Source organism: Myxocyprinus asiaticus, chromosome 3, assembly GCF_019703515.2.
Source record: "Myxocyprinus asiaticus isolate MX2 ecotype Aquarium Trade chromosome 3, UBuf_Myxa_2, whole genome shotgun sequence".
NCBI lineage: Eukaryota > Metazoa > Chordata > Actinopteri > Cypriniformes > Catostomidae > Myxocyprinus > Myxocyprinus asiaticus.
In genome coordinates, this window is record NC_059346.1 from 3,826,145 (window position 1) to 3,847,918 (window position 21,774).

The 21,774-nt window shown below is 37.3% G+C and overlaps 1 protein-coding gene across 1 annotated transcript in view; it reads right to left on the minus strand.

Moving 5' to 3' along the window:
• LOC127423400 (ras-specific guanine nucleotide-releasing factor RalGPS1-like) overlaps positions 1 to 21,774 on the minus strand; it is a 210,470-nt gene that overhangs the window by 188,070 nt on the left and 626 nt on the right. The gene's annotated exons all lie outside the window — the stretch shown is intronic.

Below are 21,774 nucleotides of genomic sequence, written 5' to 3' on the forward strand. Positions count from 1 at the left end.
ATACTTTTGAAACAGTGAGTATTTTAACGTTTACGAACTGGCCCCATTCACTTCCATTGTAAGTGCAACCCAGATTTTTGCTTTTTTTAAAGACAAGGAGGGACAAGATAAAATAAGTTTTTGCGCTAATCAGTTTTATGCCACAAATGCTGTCGAATGAGCTTAACTTGTAATGAACCCGGAATATTCCTTTAATATCATTTTCAGTTGCATTACACATAAAAGTCTGCCGAGACAAAAAAAATTTACTTTCTTTTTCTCAGACATGTCCATGGAGGGTTCGGTATAGTATGATATAGTATAGTGCAGTACAGTATAGTACAGTACAGTACACCAAGTGTAGTATAGTAGAAAACATATTACATGTTAATATTATTATTGATTACAATAACAACTTGTAAGTACAAGTAGCTTTACGAAATGATTACATAATAATTACATGTATTTCATATGTATTACTCAGTAATTACCTATGTAAATGCGCAGTAACATGAACACTAAAATAAAGTGTGATCGTTGGGATAATGAACAGTATTACTTAGCAGAAGAATTGTTTTTAATAACAACTAATAATTATTATAATAACAATAATTATCCAATTTATTTAACATTTTGTGTCTTTTATCACATAACTAAGAGCACTTTTTTCTTTTATCTAATCATGCCAACAGGCCTTACCCGAGGTAAAATCACTGTAATGTATGGCATCTAATGGCTTATTGCTTTACTAGAGCACTAATGAGAGACTCTGAGGGAGGCAAACATGTCCTGTGATGACTATGGGATATGAAAGAATATAGAAGGAAGCCACAAACATGCCCAAAACAATGACTTCCAATGACTCTACAATAAAAACATCTACGTCCACATCTCTGCTTTGCTTAATCAGCAGTTCATAATATGTGAAAATATGGGATGTTCTCATGCAAACGAGAGAATGAAGATCCTGAGCGGGCATAAAGTGTAATGTGGGCAAGTCTGCAACTTAGCAGAAATGTTCTGGCTTGTCTGTCTGTTGAGGTCATTGATTTCTGTCTAGGTTTCTATGCCTGAAGCTCTCTAAGGTAGTAAGAAGCCGTTCATAAGCTTTCAACAAAGAGCTATTTTTCAAGTGTGAAACATAAAAGACTCTCCTGCATCTCTTATTAGTCACCCCCTTTGTCCTCAGTCACACTCCCTTTTTGTCACCCTCATTCTCTGTAATTATCCCTCATGTCTCTCTCATTCTGCAGTGGAGGAGCTCTCTACAGTTCATTTGCATTAGAGCAGCTGTGTAGTGTTGTAATGATACAGCTCAGACCTCACTCAGCAATATAAAGCTCTGCAGGAGCCGTCCACACTGCCACTGAAATAAGAGTCAAGGAGAACAAAGGCTACAATTAGAGATATATTGAGCATCCCTACTCTCCACTCAAACAATATGCGTCTAATCTTCTGCAATTGCCCCGTAACTACTTAAGGATGTGAGTATAGTATGCTTAGATAAGTTCCCAAGAATTTGACTTCCTCGACCAAACCACACATTCGAATGCATCACGCGAGTTCTCAAGAAATCTAGCATCACTGCATGGTCAAGTCGAGCTCAAGTACTGTAACTCTACAGTCAAATCTACAAGAACCAGTCTATCAGGTAGAAAATGTATTATACCGGGCTTCTGCATGCAGAGAACAACTTAAAACCGGTCGTAATTCAAACAAGAAAACCAAAATGCTTATCAAAGCGGAGTCAACTAGTAAACGAGTAAATGATGATAGAAATTTCGTTTTTTGGTTGAACTACCCCTTTGAGAAAGTTGATAGGGCCCATTTTTATTTCATGTTGACTTCCTCAGACATCATGTTTGTTATTTACACCAGCGTCACGGGGAAATTGCATTCATCTCAAGAAAAGTGATTACCAAGGCGTAGATATAGACCGATATATCGGCCAGGCCTATTAATCGGCCGATAATCGCAACACGACAGTGTTCGCTTGGCCAATTAACAAGAGTGTAAACTTCAACTTGTGTCTGTTTCAAAATCTACCAATAGATTTGTCAATGGATAGTCAACAATTTCTATTTTCAAGTTTATGCAAATTTGAGGAAATATTCCATAAAATAAGTGTTTGTTTCACTTTAGAAATTGTGTGTACATCTGATTTGCTGTTGTTAAATTGTGTTATGTTTATCTGCATTTATCAGCCACCGGACATCCTGCTCTCTAGATGTCGTTTCGACATCAGCCAGTGAAAAACCCATATGGGTCAACCATTACTGAGCCGCATACAGGAGTGCACTGTAAAAAAAATCCAACTTCAGATTTGTCAGACAAGCTCAATTTTAAAAGTTGAATGAACTATCTAATTTCGAAAAAAGTGGTTTACGTAAAACAATCAATTAAGTCAACTTTTATGCCATTTAAGTCAGAGCAACTTACATTTTTAAACAGTGAGCACATACAATAACATGTTTCGTGGTGAAGGTAGAACGTACAGGCTTTTGAGCATGCTCAGTCTGATCACTGACCCTCCAACACCCCCCATTTGAAACTTTGTGCACCTCTGTGAAATGGAAGTTTAAATGTCACTGTTGTAAGTCTATAAAGCCAGGCTCTACCATAGAAATGTTAACATTTTTGTGGGATTTTAAATCTTTGATTTAATATCTTTAATGGTGTTATCCAATTGTTAAAGTCATGGAAAGGTCTTGAAAAATCATGGGTCAAAATCTGGGGCACCTTGTAAGGCTGAGCACAATGAACTTCACATTGTTGCGTCTGCTACTGAGCATGCTCACTGGAGAAGCATTGTGGCCGAAGACACTACACACACTACAAGACACTGCTCTTGAATTTATTTAAGTGTGTTTGGTCACAGCATGCCGACATATAAATATTTTTTTCAATAATCGGATTTGATTTAATAGATGTTTTGGCTCTTTATGTGTTTTTAATTATGTTTTGCTGTAAAAAGTTGTGTTTTGTTTAAAGTCACCATCAGGGTAATTAGTGTTCGCTTTGAATAAGTATCTTTATTTATGAAGTTGATTCAACTTCTAAAAGTTTGAAGTACTTGTAACCTACACCACCATTTAAGTTAGACCAACTATTTGGTCTCTTGGTGGGGCTGATACATGATCTTATGTTAAAATATATATCTACTTAAAAAAATATATATATATTATTTTTAAAAATATTGAAAAATCATGGACAGCAAGACTTAAAATGTCAAGTTAATTGAACTTAATGATCATTCATATTTTAGAGTTCGCTGAACTTATTGCATTAAGTTTATGGAACTTAAGATCCAACTTGAATTGTTAAGTTGGTAAAACTAATTTGCCTGAAGTTGAGTAAACTCAAAAATGCTTTGCAGCTGATTGCCTTATTTTTTTAAGTTTTTTTTTTTTTTAAGTACTCAACTTTTTATTTTTTACAGTGTGGAGTAAACCGCTAACAAAGCGCATGTAAACACAAACGGCGCTGTCCTGTCTTAAGCACTTTTCTCGCAATAAACTATATTCTGGTGTCCATGTAAACAAGGTCATTCATTGTCTTTTTTTTTTTTTTTATTCACTAAAGAGAACTGGCTCAAAAGAGCATTTTGTTCGGGAATCAGACTACACTGCAAGGGCTGTATGTTTTTGATTCACTAAAAGAACTGGCTCAAAAGAATCATTTGGTTGGGAATCAGACTACACTGGTCACACAGTGTTTTTAATTCACTACAAAGAACTGACTCAAAAGAGCATTTTGTTCGGGAATCAGACTACACTGCAAGGCCTGTTTGTTTTTGATTCACAAAAAAGAACAGACTCAAGAGTCATTCATTCGATAATCGGACAACACTTGTCGCGCTGTATGATTTTGATTCATATAAAAAATTCAAAAAAATAAAATAAAGTCATTTGTTCAGGAATTGGACTACACTGGTCCCGCTTTTGAATCACTAAAAATAACACATTCCAAAGAGTCATTCATTTTGGGAATTGGACTACAGTGGCACTGCTGTGTTTTTGATTCACTAAAAAGAGCCACCTCCAAAGCGTCAATCATTCGGGAATCAGACTACACTGGTCATAGTGTTTTATTTTTATTGATTCACTAAAAAGAACCAGCTACTGTAGAAGAGTCCTTTATTCGAGAGTCGGACTACACTTGTCGCACTGCATGTTTTTGATTCACTAAAAAAACTGGCATATAAAAGTCATTTGTTCAGGAGTCAGACTAGACTGGTGCTGCTGCATTTATGAGATCTCAAAAGAACGACTTCAAAGAGTCATTTATTCGAGAATCGGACTACACTGGTCACGCTGTATGTTTTTGATTCACTAAAAAGAACCAGCTCAAAAGAGTCATTTATTCAAGAATCGGACTACACTGGTCACGCTGTATGTTTTTGATTCACTAAAAAGAACCAGCTCAAAAGAGTCATTTATTCGAGAATCGGACTACACTGGTTGCACTGTATGTTCTTGATCTGCTAACAAGAACTGGCCCAAAAGAGTCATTCTTTCAGAAATCGGGACTGTACTGGTCACGCTGTATGTTTTTGATTCACTAAAAAGAACAGACTTTAAAGAGTCATTCATTTGGGAATTGGACTACACTGGTGCCGCTGCATTTTTGATTCACTAAAAAGAACCAGCTCAAAAGAGTCATTCATTTGGGAATCAGACCACACTGGTCACACTGTATGTTGTTGATTTGCTAACAAGAACTGACTCATGAGAATAATTTGTTCAGGAATCAGACTATACTGACCGCACTGTATGTTTTTGAGTCACTAAAAAGAACTGGCTCAAAAGAGTCATTCATTTGGGTATCGGACTACACTGGTTGCACTGCAGAAACATTGTATTTTAGTACAGTGTTCTATCTGCATTGGTGAAACTGGTTCTGAGTAAGAAATGGTTCTCGGCTCTCAACACTAAGCCTGAGGCAATGCACTGGGGCTCTTGTCTGGGAGGGTGGCCGTTTAGCTCCATCTGCCCCCTGCATCATGTAAGAGGACAGGAGGTGGAGGAGGAGGAGGAGGAGGAGGCAGGTGGACGGGTAGTGCTAATGAAGTCTGTGAGATCTACGGGGGGAGTCAAAACCTGGACTGGCCTGAGGCTATAGATCTCCTATCCAATAAACAGGCACACTGACTCCCCTGGGACACAGCCAGCAGTGCGAGAGATAGAGTGAAAAGAGGAAGGGTATAAAACTAAGACAACAATAGGGATCGCAAAGTTCAAGATAGAAGAGAAAAACACTGAGAAGAATGTCGTACAGGTTTAGGACAACATGAGAGTGAACAAATGTAATAAAATTGTTGTTTTCGGGAGAAACATCCCTTTAAATTGATGTTTGAATTTTTATCCCAGATGAAATGATACTTGGCAACAGACTCCTCATTTCTCATCACTCCCACAATCCTTGGCATTAGAGGGGCATCGTCATGGCAACAGCAAAGCACTTGGAATGTGGGCCGGCTGGCTGCTGTTGTGAGTTTCTGAATGGGCCTTGACGGTTGCCTGGGGAAACAGAACCTTGAACGCAACAGGGTGCTCTGAACACTGGGATGTCCTGGATGTCATACTCCAATATAAAGAAGTCTGTCTAAAATGTATATGTTTACAATGTTAATCAAGCTCGGAATTAGTAGACTGTACCGGAATTTCAAAAATGCTCAAGCTTTGATGAAAAATGTAATACTCATACAATATATCTGTTCAGCACAAGAACGGATATAGCAGGTCAAAAGTGTTCACCAACTTTCCATTTTCATAGGCGCTTGCCATTTTTTGTGTGCTATACAACAGGTTCATAAACTACTCAACCCACTGCTTACTACTTTCAATCCCCCTCAAGAACAACAGTAGGTGTGAAGCCGTGACAATCTGCTGAAACAAATGCCCCTCATTTACCAAACGTCTGCAGTAATGATGGTGTCAAGTTGCTGAGGTAAAGCTGCCATCAGATGCACCACAGAGCTTATCTGTGATTCAATCCATGACATCACTGATGCATACAAGCAAACTCAGCATTTCAAATGCCTCCCAGTGTCACACAACACTCTAGATAAGCCATCAGTGGGCAGGACTGCTTTGTGTTAAGCATAATAAGAAAATACAGAGCATGCTCTGTAAAAAAGCCAAAATAATTGGGGTTATTTAGAGTGGAAGTGAATGAGGCCAAACCCTAAACACTAAAATACTCACTGTTTCAAAAGTATAGCCACAAGACGTAAACAATGTGTGTTAACATGATTTTAACCTTTTTTGTGGAAAGTTACGTCCAATTATACAACTCTGTTGCCATGACGACGTAACATCATAAACCTTATAACCCAAAAACAACGATTTAAACAACTTTAATAGAAGAATTAATATAAGTGCTTTTATAAAATTATAAGCTTCACATTTCTGCCTTTAAACCCTCCAAAAATTGGCCCCATTCACTTCCACTGTAAGTGCTTTACTGTAACCTTGATTTTTATTTTTATTTTTATTTTTTAAAGGAGGGACGAATATACATTTTTTTGGTAATCAACATTATGCCACAATTGTTGTCAATAGAGCACATTATTCCACAGGAAAAAAGTAAACATGACCTTCCGAAACATCATGGACCCAAAGGCCACGTCCACACTAATACATTTTAGTTTAAAACTTATGTGGTGTTCGGGTCATTTTTGACCCATTTTGATTTTGTTTCTTCAATAAAAAATAAAAAAACCAATTGTATCCTTCATCTGAGTGGGCCAAGGCTTGGTTACTTTTCCTACATTCGCCATCTGAACACTCAAAAACATTTAGACTGGATTCGATATCTTTAGGCAATGTGACAAAAGTAACACTCGTGGTGTTCCGGGTCTTTTTGACCCACCATAGGAAAGGAATGGGAAAGACTAAAACACAGAGCATTTTTTTAAATGTGTCAAATAAAATATATAAATCAGCCACAATGCAACACACACACACATAGAAATGAAGGGGTGAGACTATAGTACATTCACAAACATTTGCGCTTGCACGCACGCACACACACACACACACACACACACACACACACGATTACTTTACACACACTTTACTGACAATTTTGATGCTTGCAAAAGAAATGCCAATTTTGCCATTGCACAGTGTTTATTCTTTGTCTTCTGTTTGTACACAAAATGATTTATCACTGTCCATTCCTGTTCATTATGTTTATTTTCTTGATATTTTTCTTGATTTACTTTGAGTAATTGAATTCTGATGTTTGATGTTTGAAATAAATGATAGGTAAGAAAAATGCTTACTCCATGTCTTTCTTTTGTAACATCATAGTCAGGTTTGACAATAATCATAACCACTGCAAAAACTGACACTTCAGAACAATATTTCAAAAGAAATAAATGCGAAACACAACAAATAGTCTTGGATAATGTCCAAACATATCCAAATGCATAACTTGTGATAATGTCTAGAAATCCTCCTCTCTACAACCAGCATCAAAGAGTGGATCTCTGAAGTGGTTAAATGTAATATGACATGTGATTTTCCTTTCTCCCCCCCCATCAGAAGGCAGCAATCTGTCCCCAATGCATGACACATTTGGTATGTATGAACTTGAAGAATGTATTAAGTGAAGGTAACAAAATGTGTTGTTTAATATAAATGGTATTTATATGAATGAATGGTGTAATTTAGTAATTTAGAGGTAAATAAGGTCTAAATACCATTTAATAAAACCACTTCTGAGAAATTGGTATGTATCCATTAAGGCAGCACCATTAATTGAGTTAAGATTGAAATCGCAATATGGCCTTGCGCTATTACTTAACTTGAAAGGCTGCATTTAAAAATAGACTGCAATCAGTGCTTCAGTAAGCACTTCAGTCAGCATTGTGTAAGCAAGCAGCGCCCTCTAGCGGTCCGGACGGCAATATCCATTATCCATTACACCACGATAGAACTTAAAAGGGTGTTTTGTTCCTTTGGTTAAAACGTTATTTTTCCACAATGTGGTTGACATTTCCGTGGAACTGCCCAACATATGCATAATATGAATTTGTGATGTTCTATTATATGCAGAACACACATGTAAAATGTGAGTTCTGTTGTTTTGAACTGTAAAAACAGAATATTTTTTCACGTCAATCAGAATGCTATGATATTTAGTTATATATTAATATAATTTTTTATCTTTTTATTTATCTTTCATTGAGGCTTTCTAAAAATATTTGTGCTCATGTTCAATGGAAATTATTTATTGTTAGATTGTTACAGTAAAAGATTTTGTACTTCTTCTGCGCAACACAGTGATTTGATGGGGGCCTGGGTCGCTCAGTGGTAAAATACGCTGGCTACCACCCCTGGAGTTCGCTAGTTCGAATCCCAGGGCGTGCTGAGTGACTCCAGCCAGGTCTCCTAAGAAACCAAATTGGCCCGGTTGCTAGGGAGGATAGAGTCACATGGGGTAACCTCCTTGTGATCGCTACAATGTGGTTCGTTCTCGGTGGGGCGCGTGGTGAGTTGAGCGTGGTTGCCGCGGTGGATGGCGTGAAGCCTCTACACGAGCTATGTCTCCGTGGCAATGCGCTCAACAAGCCACGTGATAAGATGCGCGGATTGACGATCTCAGACGTGGAGGCAACTGGGATTCGTCCTCCACCACCCGGACTGAGGCGAATCACTACGCGACCACGAGGACTTAAAAGCATATTGGGAATTGGGCATTCCAAATTGGGAGAAAAAGTTTTTTTTTGTTTGTTTTTTAATCGATCGATATCGATATCGACCAAAAAGTTTCATATTGGTGTAGGGCTGGGCGATATGATGATATATATCGTGGCAATGACATAAAGATTTTGCTATATCATGTATATTGCGATATGTAAATATCCATGTGCTCAGTGTGGGCATATCTATCAGTAGGAGAGAATTGAAGAAACATAGGCAGGGATTTTTCCGGGATTTAACATTTTTCTGCAGCCGCCCAAGTAAATGTAATGACCTTCATTTTGCGTTTGGCGCTTCAAAAACGCTAAATATTCTTCTCATCTGACACGTGAAAGTTTCACGTGACTGTGGTGCACGCTGTCTCTCCAAAATGAGGAGTCCAGCAGTCTTTCCGATATTTGTGCTCCAGAGATAGCACCTGGGTCAATCATTTTTGACCCAGGAAAACCCCAAATGGAGAAAGAAATCTCTACAGAACAGGATGTCTTGATATTAAAACAGGTACAACATCTGCGGTTTGGCATTTAATTTACTGTATTATCCAAAAATCATTATTAATTAATCGTTGTTAAAATATAAACCATTTTTGCTGATTTTTTAAACAAATATATCTACATTCTGAATTATATTGTTATTGTGATACAAAATTACTAACTCTACCTGTTTCTCAATATGCATTCTTATGTTCTCGTGGACTCATTCGACATCATCATCCATTGCCGAAGTTCAATTCCAATACTCATGAACACAAGTACCAAGGATGCATAAAATTACCCGGATGTGTTCTTGATCAGGCCGAATATCAAGGATGCATCAGATGGTGACTTGTAGGCAAGAACCCATTTGAAGTCCCAGAAGTCACAGTGGTACTACGGTAGCAGATGAAGGATATTTATCATTGTATTTTCCCTCAAGAGTTTTCCACGGTAAGCTCGCTAAAGTCTGACGGCTCATGAGAGTCGTCATACTCCGTAAACATTTGTTGTTTTTTTGGGCATCATTTTTTTAAACTAAAGTCATAAACACATGGAGGAAACAAATGTTAACAGACTTTTTTTCTTTTAGCGTGTCACTAGTCCTGCAAAACCCTCACTGGTGTGAATATAATAATGCTATCACTGGTGTGTGATAATGGCAGAAGTTCTCTTACTAGCTACAAATGATCTGGGATGGGCAATTGCACAACAAGAAGATCGCAGAACATCTCAAATCTCGCAATATCTGTATACTACATCCTCCTGCCCTTCCACGTCCTTCAAGGTAGCTTGGCAAGTCCGTTCTCTGCATTCTTATAATTGAGAAACACCCCATGATTTTGGTCACACTGCCCAAAACTTTGAGAGGGTCAAATTAACGACAAGCAGCAACAGGGCTGATATAATAATCATAATAACAGAATTAACCAGGTGGTCCCGTCTCGACTGTCTTCATGTGGCCATGGGGGTGAGAACTTCCCCTTTGAGCTGTCGTCTGCGGCACCTAAAATAACCAGGTGACTAAACGGGAGCACACCAGACCAAACAAAGCAAACAAACAAATACAAATCGATCATTTCAACAGAAACATAAGCAGAGAGATTTTAAGGCTAGTGCTCTAGTGCGTTATCATCAATTAATCAAGTTCTTAGAAACGAGTGTGATTCTATGTCAGGAGTTTTGTAACTTTCAACAGGAAGCTTAATTATAATGCACTTCCTGATCTTCAATCTCTGATTCACAGTGTTTTGCGTCCAAGTAATACTATGGGATAAGGCTGTTAACGAACACCACATGTGTAATTGCCGTGCTTTCCAATTTACTCAGTTGGCCTATGTTTAACAATCTGGTGTAATAGCGTTGGGAAACGACAAGAGGGTGATATAATATTTGCACACACAGAATGAGAAAAAGAAATTTAAAAAATTTGCAAAAAAGGTCATTATCCTCCTGAGGCCCATCAATTCATTTTTGTGTAGGACATTTGTTATTGACGTTTTTCTTAGCGCATATCTGCTACAGTGGTAAATCTTGGGGTATTATCAGAGGACTCCCTGGGCTTTTCAGAGATACCAAATGTTTGAGAGTTTGGCCATGACAACTTCCTCTACTTGCTCTATAAATATGGGTTGAAAGTATCAGTTCAATTCAGCACATCAAATACAATATAAAATATATTTTTTTTCAATAAACAATTTTTATCATATGTATTTTATGCACCAAATACTATACTGACATTTCAAAAAGGGAAATTGTAAAACTTTTTTCGCTGGTCTCAAAACATCATAATAGCTTGTAATGTAAAATAATGAGATCTTTATAATGCCAGAGCAGGCTGCATATATGAAAATACACAGAAATATTAGTTCACACTTTAAATGTATCTTATAGAAAGTATATGACAGAATTTTCAAAGCTCTGTTATTGTTTTTGTGGTGGGCATGAAAGGAATGTAATAGTGATTGAGAGATATTCCTCAAAAGCCTGTTGTATCATATTTGATACATGGATTTCAAAGGGGGGTTTTCAATAAATTAATATACAAAATTTTAACCAAGCACAAGTTGCTTATATTCAGCAAATACTCATTTAAAAAAAAAAAAAAAAAAAAATAATAATAATAATAATAATAATAATAATAATAATAATTGGTAACAATATTATTATTGTCACTTTTAATTTATTAAAATCAGCAAAGATTTCACATTAAAAAAAACGAGTGCATGCAATACAAAATCGGATATTTTTGGAAAATGTTCACAAATATTTTTCCATCAAGAAATGCCCGGAAATGTCCAGGTGGCAGCAGACATCTAGTTCACTGCAGACAACAGGATTTTCTGCAAAACATTGATTATGTTAATGATGCACAGGCTTTAGAAAATAGTGTATCAAATTTGATACAGGCGGTGTTATAGGTTTAATTTACCCTGCCGCTAACACTTTACCAAAGTTGTGTTGAGAAATATGTTTAAAAAGACAGACTATTGTGCAACAAGTAGGGGTGGGTAAAAATATCGATTCTCCGATGCATCACGATCAATGAGAGGGAATCACTTGCATTTGCAGACAAAATTTGCGCCTTGCAACTAAAAATGTATATATTTGGCAACTGGCTGGTAAATGTTTAGATTTCACTCAGCAGTAATTGTGTAGTATAGTGGTGAAGTATTCAGCAGCGAGATCCTTTCACTGCCTGTTGAGAGTAAAAGTTGTTCCGTGTAACGTGTGTCCAAAGATATTTACATGCTCATTTAAAGATGCTGTTTACAGAAATTCCGGATTCCCTTAAAGAGACAGTACAGGTTTTTAACACGTGTTCAACAAATCAATGTAAATACCTGTAAATAGTACAAATTAATGCCGATATATCGGTCGGCCGATATATCAGTATCGGCGTATATTTTACAGATATGCGTCAATATGAAAACTTTTTTTTCAGAACATATAATGCAGAAAACAATACTTTAGAACTGGTGTCATAGTGTAGTTTGTCCAGCAGAGCGCGCTCCGACTCCATTGTTTACAGAGCTGACTCTGAGTTGACGGTGGCTCTGCAGACAGGGCGGAGTTAAACTGTGTGGATTTGAGCAATCTCTTCTCATTAAATTGCTAACTAGTTTGTGAAATACATACTGGAAAGCTAATAAAAAATTACCCCATCAATTTATATAACTATTATAACGTCAACCCTGTCCCTGACAACCATGTCACTCCTGTTTATCACATCTGTTTGCTGTTAGCCAGCTATAGTTTGTCAGTGCAGTCGGTAATGTAGCAGATTGAAAGGTAAACATCAGAGCATCTTTTTGCAGCTCAGCAGACAACGGTGCGGTGGTGGATTGTGTCTGTTGAGTGTTGATTTCCTGTTTTGCTGTTGCCTAGTTGGTGAGACACAATGCTGGAAAGTCCATCTTTTACTCTCCATGACAACGAGCTTATAGCTAACTAGCTAATCACGTAGCTACTTTCATTGTTGTCAGCGGAGTGGAAGCTAATGAGTAAACATGTATTCACCAAACTGTTTTGTTCAGGATTCACAGTTTGGTACCCCCTTCAACCGAACAATTCAGTCGTTGCATTTACAAAATGTAATATTTAAAAGTCTGGTTTTGCAGACAATAAAATACGATACGTAATAAAAGTAGATTTAATAAATAGTATATTTGCCCTGTGTAAATAATAATATATAGAAACTGTATCTAAAATAAATGAGGGGTGATAAATACTAATACAACAGGCTGAAAAAATAGACATTTAATCATTTTAATATATTATATATATAGAATGTGTTGAAACTTGACACCAGGCGACGCACTGTAAAAACAGCACCATTAGATCGGTTTCATGCTGAAGAGCCACTTAAAAGTACGTCTTTTTTCTCTCTCTCATAAATGTAAATGAGTGTAAATGCCAACATCATCATATATGTCGAAAGGACTGATGCCTGTCAACCAAAACATGAGCTCATTGATGTCATAAAATATCAGTCTGCTTTTTTATTCCATCAGTTAATCCTGGTCGGAGGCTGCCGTATATATTTAGTTTATACGTAGGGTTACGTCCTACATCAATTTAATGGTGCAATGCTCAAATATTTAGTAGAGCGTAAATTGTGACTTAGTGCCCATTTACACCACAACTAGGCTAAGTTGTAACGTACCTATAGCTGGTGCAACCGGTCCCTAATGTTTATTTAGCTATTTATTTTATTTGAATTTATTCTTTATTTAAATAGTCAGCATTTGACTGATACTAAACAGTAATACTGATGTTTATTTAGATATTTACTGTATTTTTATTTATTCTTTATTTTAATCGTCAGCAATTGACTGATACTAAACATACAGTACTGATTTTTATTTTATTTATTTTATTCTTTATTTAAATGGTCAGCAATTGACTTATACTAACAGAACTGATGTTTATTAAGCTATTTATTGTATTTTTATTCTTTATTTTCTCAGTGTTCATTTATAGAATTTGTTGACAATGTATAATAATAATGTCAAATGTTCTTTGATATAAAATACTTAAGAAAGCAGCCTTCCGAGTACCTTTGCATAGTCATATCGGTGCAAAATCCACATAGAAAAGGTCTGTTTTCATTCCAGCTCAAAAATTAGCTATATTGGTCACCATATCGGTAATCGGTCGGGCTCTAGTACAAATTATGCAATTAAACAATAAAAATTTAACAAATGTAATATAATACACTATATGCAATGTAATGTTATAGTTATTGATTAAATACACTGATTTGTTCATTTTTAAAAAGCTAAAATGTGACCAAAATGATGAAAAACGAAGAAAATATAATTAGTAAAATTACTATTTTCAAATTGTACCTAGTAAGAAGGTCCCCTGAATAATTCGCAGAATTCGCTGGGAGAGAATTTATTTCATATGTAAGCAAAAGGGACATTAAAACTGAAAAATACCCATATAAATTGATATTTAATCGAAATTGAACCGGGAAATCTATATCGATACCAAGCCCTAGTAACAAGCAGCCCTATTTATATCTGAAAAAATTCCTGATATATATATGTATCGATAAACATCAGTAAAATCTTCTGATTATCAATGCGTGAAGGCATCGATCTCAAGCTTACTAACTAGTGAAAGTGAATGTTAGCATGCTAAACACATGCTGGTTGGAAGCACTTCAGAGTTTGGATGATTGTTGGTGCCAGACGGGCTGGTTTGAGTATTTCTGGGATTTTCACACACAACAGTCTCTAGAATTTACTCAGAATGGTGCCCAAAACAAAAAACATCCAGTGAGTGGCAGTTCTGTGGACGAAAACGCCTTGTTGATGAGAGAGGTCAACAGAGAATGGCCAGACAAAGTCTACGGTAACTCGGACAACCGCTCTGTACAATTGTGGTGAGAAGAATATAATGTCAGAATGTTATTCTGAGATGCTGGTTGGTGCTGTTTTGGCATCATGAGGGGGAGCTACACAATAGGCAGGTCGTTTTAATGTTGTGGCTGATCGGTGTATATCGACTCCCACCCCAATTTTTTACGGATTAGAGAGTATGAATTTGCAGCAAAATACGGCAAAAGATTTGGGAAGAGTTTCTCCTCATTCTAAAAGTTGATTTATTAGCCTTTTTATTTTGCTATAATAAATTCCCATTTATATAGTTAGTGTTTATTGAATGTAATTAAAATACAGCTCTTTTTTTCTCTGCTATCCATGATCCAATCAAAACAGACTGTGACCCATTTTAGGTTGTATAACATCATGTATAGCATGTTTTGATGATGTCGTGTTGCTGTACTGTGAGAATCATGCATTTCCTACCTAATCCAATATATCCATTATTCCAAAATGGTCAAATACCTTTCCTGGAATAAACGAGCATTTCCAAACATATATTAAGATGGCTTACCCACTCTATTTCATTTCAGATTATAAAAATGACTTTTTGGTCAATGGTAAATTATACATATAGTACAAACAAAACAAAAAAAGCACCAAAACATAACATGCCATGGTATTGAAGTACCTGGAGTACATTTTAAATATGGTTTATGAATATGGTAATCATTCCGTACTGTGAATCATTATATCACGTTACAATGGTAGTATTGTTTTGTAAGAGCAGGAAAACAAAAAGCAATCAGAAGGCATCTTATGAACGTGTTGCTGCCAGTTGCTAAGTTACTGGACGAATGCTAATGCAGATTGGAGGAGTTTTATAAAACAGCCTGAATTTGGTAACAGAATTATTCTTAAACACTGTCATGCAAATCATCAGATGAGGCAGTGAATCTGAAATGGCTATATTTATGGTAAAGAGAGCCAGTTTGTGGTTTGCACTATATACAGAAGATGGTTAAACCGGATTTCAGTGGGCTTTACGAACAGGAGCAATGGTCACAACAACATGTGCACTAACACATTTAGACTCTTAGCCATGTTACAGATGAATATTTAGCCTAATTACAAACATTTATTTGATAAAACCCTGCCCTTTAAGATACATATTTAAGATTTAAGAACATTTTTCTTTTTGCAGGTACCAAAAGTGCCATGGTTTTGTAATGATTTTTGGATATGGTGTGTCACCATGTAAATACCAAGGTAGCCTATATGAATGAATATGGTAATCATACCGTACCATAATATTAAAGTACCATGGTATCGCCATCTGTTCCCATCACTGTACCATGGTAACACCACAGTATTCATAACATCAAAAATCATAACTGTGAACAAAGTATTGTAAGAAATGACAAACAAGCACGTATTCACCAGCGAACATTCACTGGAGCTGATGGAGATACTACAGTGAAGAAATGGCAGCAGGTGCTACTTGATGAGGGAGATATTAATACAGTCCTGAACATGACCTGCAAGCAGAGAAATTTCCAGATCAATGCTTGAGTAATGTCAGACGTCCAGACAGCTGCAGGGGGCAGGGACACCCTCATTTGCCCTCCACTGCGCTACCAAACACTGAGCTGTGACGCCTCTCCAGACAGAACTCTGAGACTCTATACAAATGTTCGCACATATCTCAAGATGTACAGTTCTGTAGGTCTTAGGTCTGTTTCTGCACCCGTCTGTGCTGTTAGATAAAAATGTAAACATGTGCCAGATGGGCATCTTTGACCATTGTGCCTCATCTCGCTGTTTTAGCAGCTCGCACAGAAGCGCAGCTTCTTTTTTAGATACCTTGTCAAGTTAAAAAAGAAATTTTAAAAAAGACGCTGCGCAACAATTAGAACAGAACGCAGGCGTTTCGAGACACGTTTCAAAAAAATTCTAAAGCTTAGTATGCCAATTTTTTGGTGTTAAAATGCTTATCTCAGCTTCATATGCCAAGACAACTATAAGTAAGCCATAGGATAATTTTCAGGAAAACTGTAAACACTGTGTCTCTGTAGCGCTATGAAAATGCCTCTGTTTGTTCTGAGAAACCCGCCTCAAGAGAGATAATTACATTGACTCGACCAATGGCGTGAACTGAGGGCGGAACTATCCGTTTGTTTGATCAACAGCAGACAGGGGCGTATTCAGAACGATTTTTTGAAAACAATGTTTACTTCTGCAATTCTGTTCGGAGGCGCTAGTGGCGCAGAAATTTCATACTTCAGCTTTATCTTGACACGGCATCCAAAAAATGCAGCACTCCGGGCGAGACGCTGAAAACACAGCGAAACATTGAAAAAAAAAAAAACAGTAAGCTGGGGCGGTCAAAACTGAAAGACGTCAATTCTAGTGCAGGTTCACAATTATACAGGCTAAAAAAAACTATTAAAAAACAGCACCTATGGACAGAAAGAATGCATTCGGTGTGAACGGCCCATTACATATCGATACTCATCAAAATTACACACATCGGCTTTAATGTCAACATGAAACAGTTTGCAACCCGTTTCATTTCCATAGTTTGAAGTATTTCAAAGTGAAACAGGATGGGACAGTTCTGCAGAAAGGGCGATTCATGCTGCTTAATGATACATGATGTCAGCTCATGACAAGGCTATTCATATCTGCCCTTAGTCACTTCAGTATCCATTCTTGTAGCATAGTAGTCCAACAACACAACACAAGCGTACTGAAAAGCTGAATACTACACCAGTACCTGTGCTGAGGAACGCTCTGGCTCTCAGCCATCAGGAATAAGCAGCGCTGCGGAATTCCTTCACACTTACTCCAAGTTTCGTCCTGATCAATTACACATCTCACATTGCGTGCATTGCAAGTACATGAATTACATAGTAAGCACTATAAAATACACCGCACATCAGCATCTGAGGAACCATGACCTTTTTCAAAAACAAAAATCTGACGATGACTTTAAGAAATACATTTTTGATTGACCTAACATTTTGCAAACATACATTTCTATGGAATATGAAAAAGTTCACTGTCAGAATTTTATTTTATTTTTTTTAAATAAAGTGGCCCCATGAATGTGATTTTATGAGGCATTCTTACCTTTAAAATGGCATTTTATTTTGATCCAATATATAATATACAAAAACCCTAATATGTTGACCAAAATTTGATTAAGTTCACTGAACTTGGTGTTCATATACAGTGGCAAGAAAACTTATGTGAACACTTTGGAATTACCTACATTTATGTATAAATTTGTCTTAATCTGGCTTGATCTTAATCTAAATTAAAATAATAAATAAAACACAATCTGTTTTAACTAATAACATACACATAATTGTATTGTTCTTGTACATGTTCTTGTATATACTGAATACATCATTCTCAACATTTTGAATTTGCTGTTCACAAGAAGCGTCTGCTGACGTGGACCTTCCCTCATAAAAAAAAAAAAAAAAAAAAAAGAGATCTCAAGGCCTACGATCAAAGATTGTTGCCTTGCATAAAGCTGGAAAGGGTTACAATGTTATCTCGAAGAACTTAGATATTCATCTGTCCACAGTTAGATAAATTGTCTTTAAATGGAGATGATTTAGTACTGTGGCTACTCTCCCTAGAAGTGGCCGTCCAGTCAAGATAACTCAAAGGGCACACCGCAGAATGCTCAATGAGGTAAAAAAGAGCCTTAGAGTGACAGCTAAAGATTTGAAGGAATCATTGGAACTGGTTAACATCTCTGTTCATGAATCTACTATACAGAAAACATTAAACAGGTGTTGTGTCCATGGCAGGACACCATGAAAGAAGCCGCTGCTTTCCAACAAAAACACTGCTGCATGCCTGAAGTTTGCCAAAGACTATCTTGACACTCCACAACGCTACTGGCAGGGGCGGACTGAGAAGAGAAATCGGCCCTGGATTTTAAATAAAAACCGGGCCAAAAGTTGTTGGGGGGGGGGGGGGGGGGTTGGCTGTTTGGCCCTGTTTTGCAGCCGGCCCACCGGTTCTCCCAATGGCCAGTCCACCCCTGGCTACTGGGAAAATGCTTTGTGGACTGATGAAACTAAAGTTGAATTGTTTGGAAAGAACACACAGCACTACGTATGAGGTCAAAAGGGCACTGCATACCAACATGAAAACATAATCTCAACTGTGAAGTACGGTGAAGGAAGCATTATGATTTGGGGCAGCTTTGCTGCTTCGGGCCTGGACCGCTTGCCATCATCGAAAAATTAAATTCACAAGTTTATCAAGATATCCTACACGATAATGTCAGCGTGGCTGTGTGCCAGCTGAAGCTCGATAGAAGTGATGCAGCTGGACAATAGACCTAAATATCAAAGTAAATCCACTACAGAATGGCTTCAGAAAAAGAAAATCCACCTTTTGGAGGGTCCCAGTCAGAGCCCAGACATTAACCCAATAGAGATGCTGTGGAATGACCTCAAGAGAGCCGTTCACACCAGACATCATAAGAATATACCTGAAGCAGTTCTGGAAGGAAGAATGGTCCAAAATTCCTTCTGAAAGTTGTGCAGGTCTAATCCGCAGCTACTCGAAATGGTTTTTAACCCAAGGGTTCACTTACATTTCCACAGCACTGTGAATGTTTAATGGGATGTGTTCAATAAAGACATGAAATATTATAATTGTTTGTGTGTTGTTAGCCAAAAATGAAAATGTGCTGATAATTTACTCACCCTCAGGCCATCCAAGATGTATCGGAGTTTCTTTCTTCATAAAAACAGAATTTACGATTTTTAGGATTTCATTTCAGGCCTCCTCCTCTAAACAATGCAAGTGGATGTACTCCATTTTTTGATGGTCCAAAATGCAGATTTAGGGTGCATCTAAGGCTATGTTCAGACTGCAGGCAAATCAGATTTTTCTCAAATCAGATCTTTTCAGGCAGACTGTCCGCACTATTAATTGCAAGTGATCAAATCAGATTTGCACATTCAGACATACCCAACCTATCTGCATGGGTTGCTTTGGTAATGACGTAGGCATACCCGTGTGACGATGCTTTCAAAACAGATGTGGGAAAAATGGAGGTGCATCATCTCGCTCTCCAAATAAGCGCCCTGTCCAGTCGCGGCGCAGAACTCCTCCGTCATACAAGAAAAACTCAGCGACGGAGGAGGCTGGTAAATATTGTGATGTTCCGTGCTGCAGTCACCGATTTTTGACGTCATCGTTGTGTGTTGCATTATGAGTGATGCAAAAGACCATTTGAAATCCGATTTGAGCAGCCAGAGTGTCTGGACTGAGACGCATCTGACAAAATCAGATTTAAATCGCATTTGAAACCACCTCCCGATGTGGTTTGAATCGGATTCGGAAAAATCAGATTTCATGTGGTTTTTTTGCTGTCCAGACTATCAAAACTCATCTGGATACAATCTGGATATGCAAAATATTGGATTTTTAGTGGCAGTCTGAACATTTATTTGTTGTGTGGATTATTTTGATGCACCCTAAATCTGCATTTTGGACCGTCAAAACAAATGGAGTATATTCACTTGCATTGTTTGAAGGAGGAGGCCTGAAATGAAATCCTAAAAGTCTTAAATCCTGTTTTGATTAAGAAAGAATCTCAGATACATCTTGGATGTCCTGAGGGTGAATAAATTATCAGCAAATTTTCATTTTTTGGGAGAACTATTCCTTTAAGCACATTGTGTTTGTCTATATTTGTGATTTTGATGAAGATGAGATCACATTTTATGACAGGTTAATGCAGGAAACCAGCTAATTCCAAAGGGTTCACATATATTTTTCTTGCCACTGTAGATTGAACTTAACCATTTAAGCTAGGGTAACTAAATGCAAGTAGATTTACAGCTGAAGTCAGAAGTTTACATACACCTTAGCCAAATACATTTAAACTCAGTTTTTCCACAAATCCTGACATTTAATCGTAGAAAACATTCCCTGTCTGAGGTCAGTTAGGATCACTAATTTATTTTAAGAATGTGAAATGTCAGAATAATAGTAGAGAGAATGATTTATTTCAGCTTTTATTTCTTTCATCACATTCCCAGTGGGTCAGAAGTTTACATACACTTTGTTAGTATTTGGTAGCATTGCCTTTAAATTGTTTAACTTGGGTCAAATGTTTTGGGTTGCCTTCCACAAGCTTCTCACAATAAGTTGCTGGAAGTTTTGCTGCCACCCTCATGCTTCACGGCTGGGATAGTGTTCTTCAGTTTGCAAGCCTCACCCTTTTTCCTCCAAACATAACGATGGTCATTATGGCCAAACAGTTACATTTTTGTTTCATCAGACCAGAGGACATTTCTCCATAAAGTAAGATCTTTGTCCCCATGTGCACTTGCAAACTGTAGTCTGCTTTTTTATGGTGGTTTTCAGCAGCCTTTCAGGTTATGTCGATATAGGACTTGTTTTACTGTGGATATAGATACTCGTCTACCCGTTTCCTCCAGCATCTTCACAAGGTCCTTTGCTGTTGTTCTGGGATTGATTTGCAGTTTTCACACCAAACTATGTTCATCTCTAGGAGACAGAATACATCTCCTTCCTGAGCAGTATGATGGCTGCGTGGTCCCGTGGTGTTTATACTTGCGTACTGTTGTTTGTACAGATGAACATGGTACCTTTTTTTCTGAGGTCTTGGCTGATTTCTTTTAATTTTCCCATGATGTCAAGCAAAGAGGCACTGAGTTTGAAGGTAGGCCTTAAAATACATCCACAGGTACACCTCCTATCAGAAGCTAATTGTCTAATGGCTTGACATCATTTTCTGGAATTTTCCAAGCTGCTTAAAGGCACAGTTAACTTAGTGTATATAAACTTCTGACCCACTGGAATTGTGATATGGTCAATTAAAAGTGAAACAATCTGTCTGTAAACAACTGTTGGAAAAATTACTTATGTCATGCACAAAGTAGATGTCCTAAATGACTTGCCAAAACTATAGTTTGCTAATATGAAATCTGTGAAGTGGTTCAAAAATGAGTTTTAATTACTTCAACCTAAGTGTATGTACATTTCTGACTTCAACTGTAACTCAGATTTGCTATTTCCTAGATAGTGTTCAGAGTCCAACTTGACCAAAGTAGATTCTCCAGAAAATTATAACGGAGCTGTTCATCTAGAAGACTTAAAAACAACAACAACAACAACAACAAACAGCACGCATGCTTAGAAATATTGTAATATCAACAAAACCTGCCCTATATGCGTGTTCCTTAATGTCATTCTGAAATTACACAAATTAGCCGATGA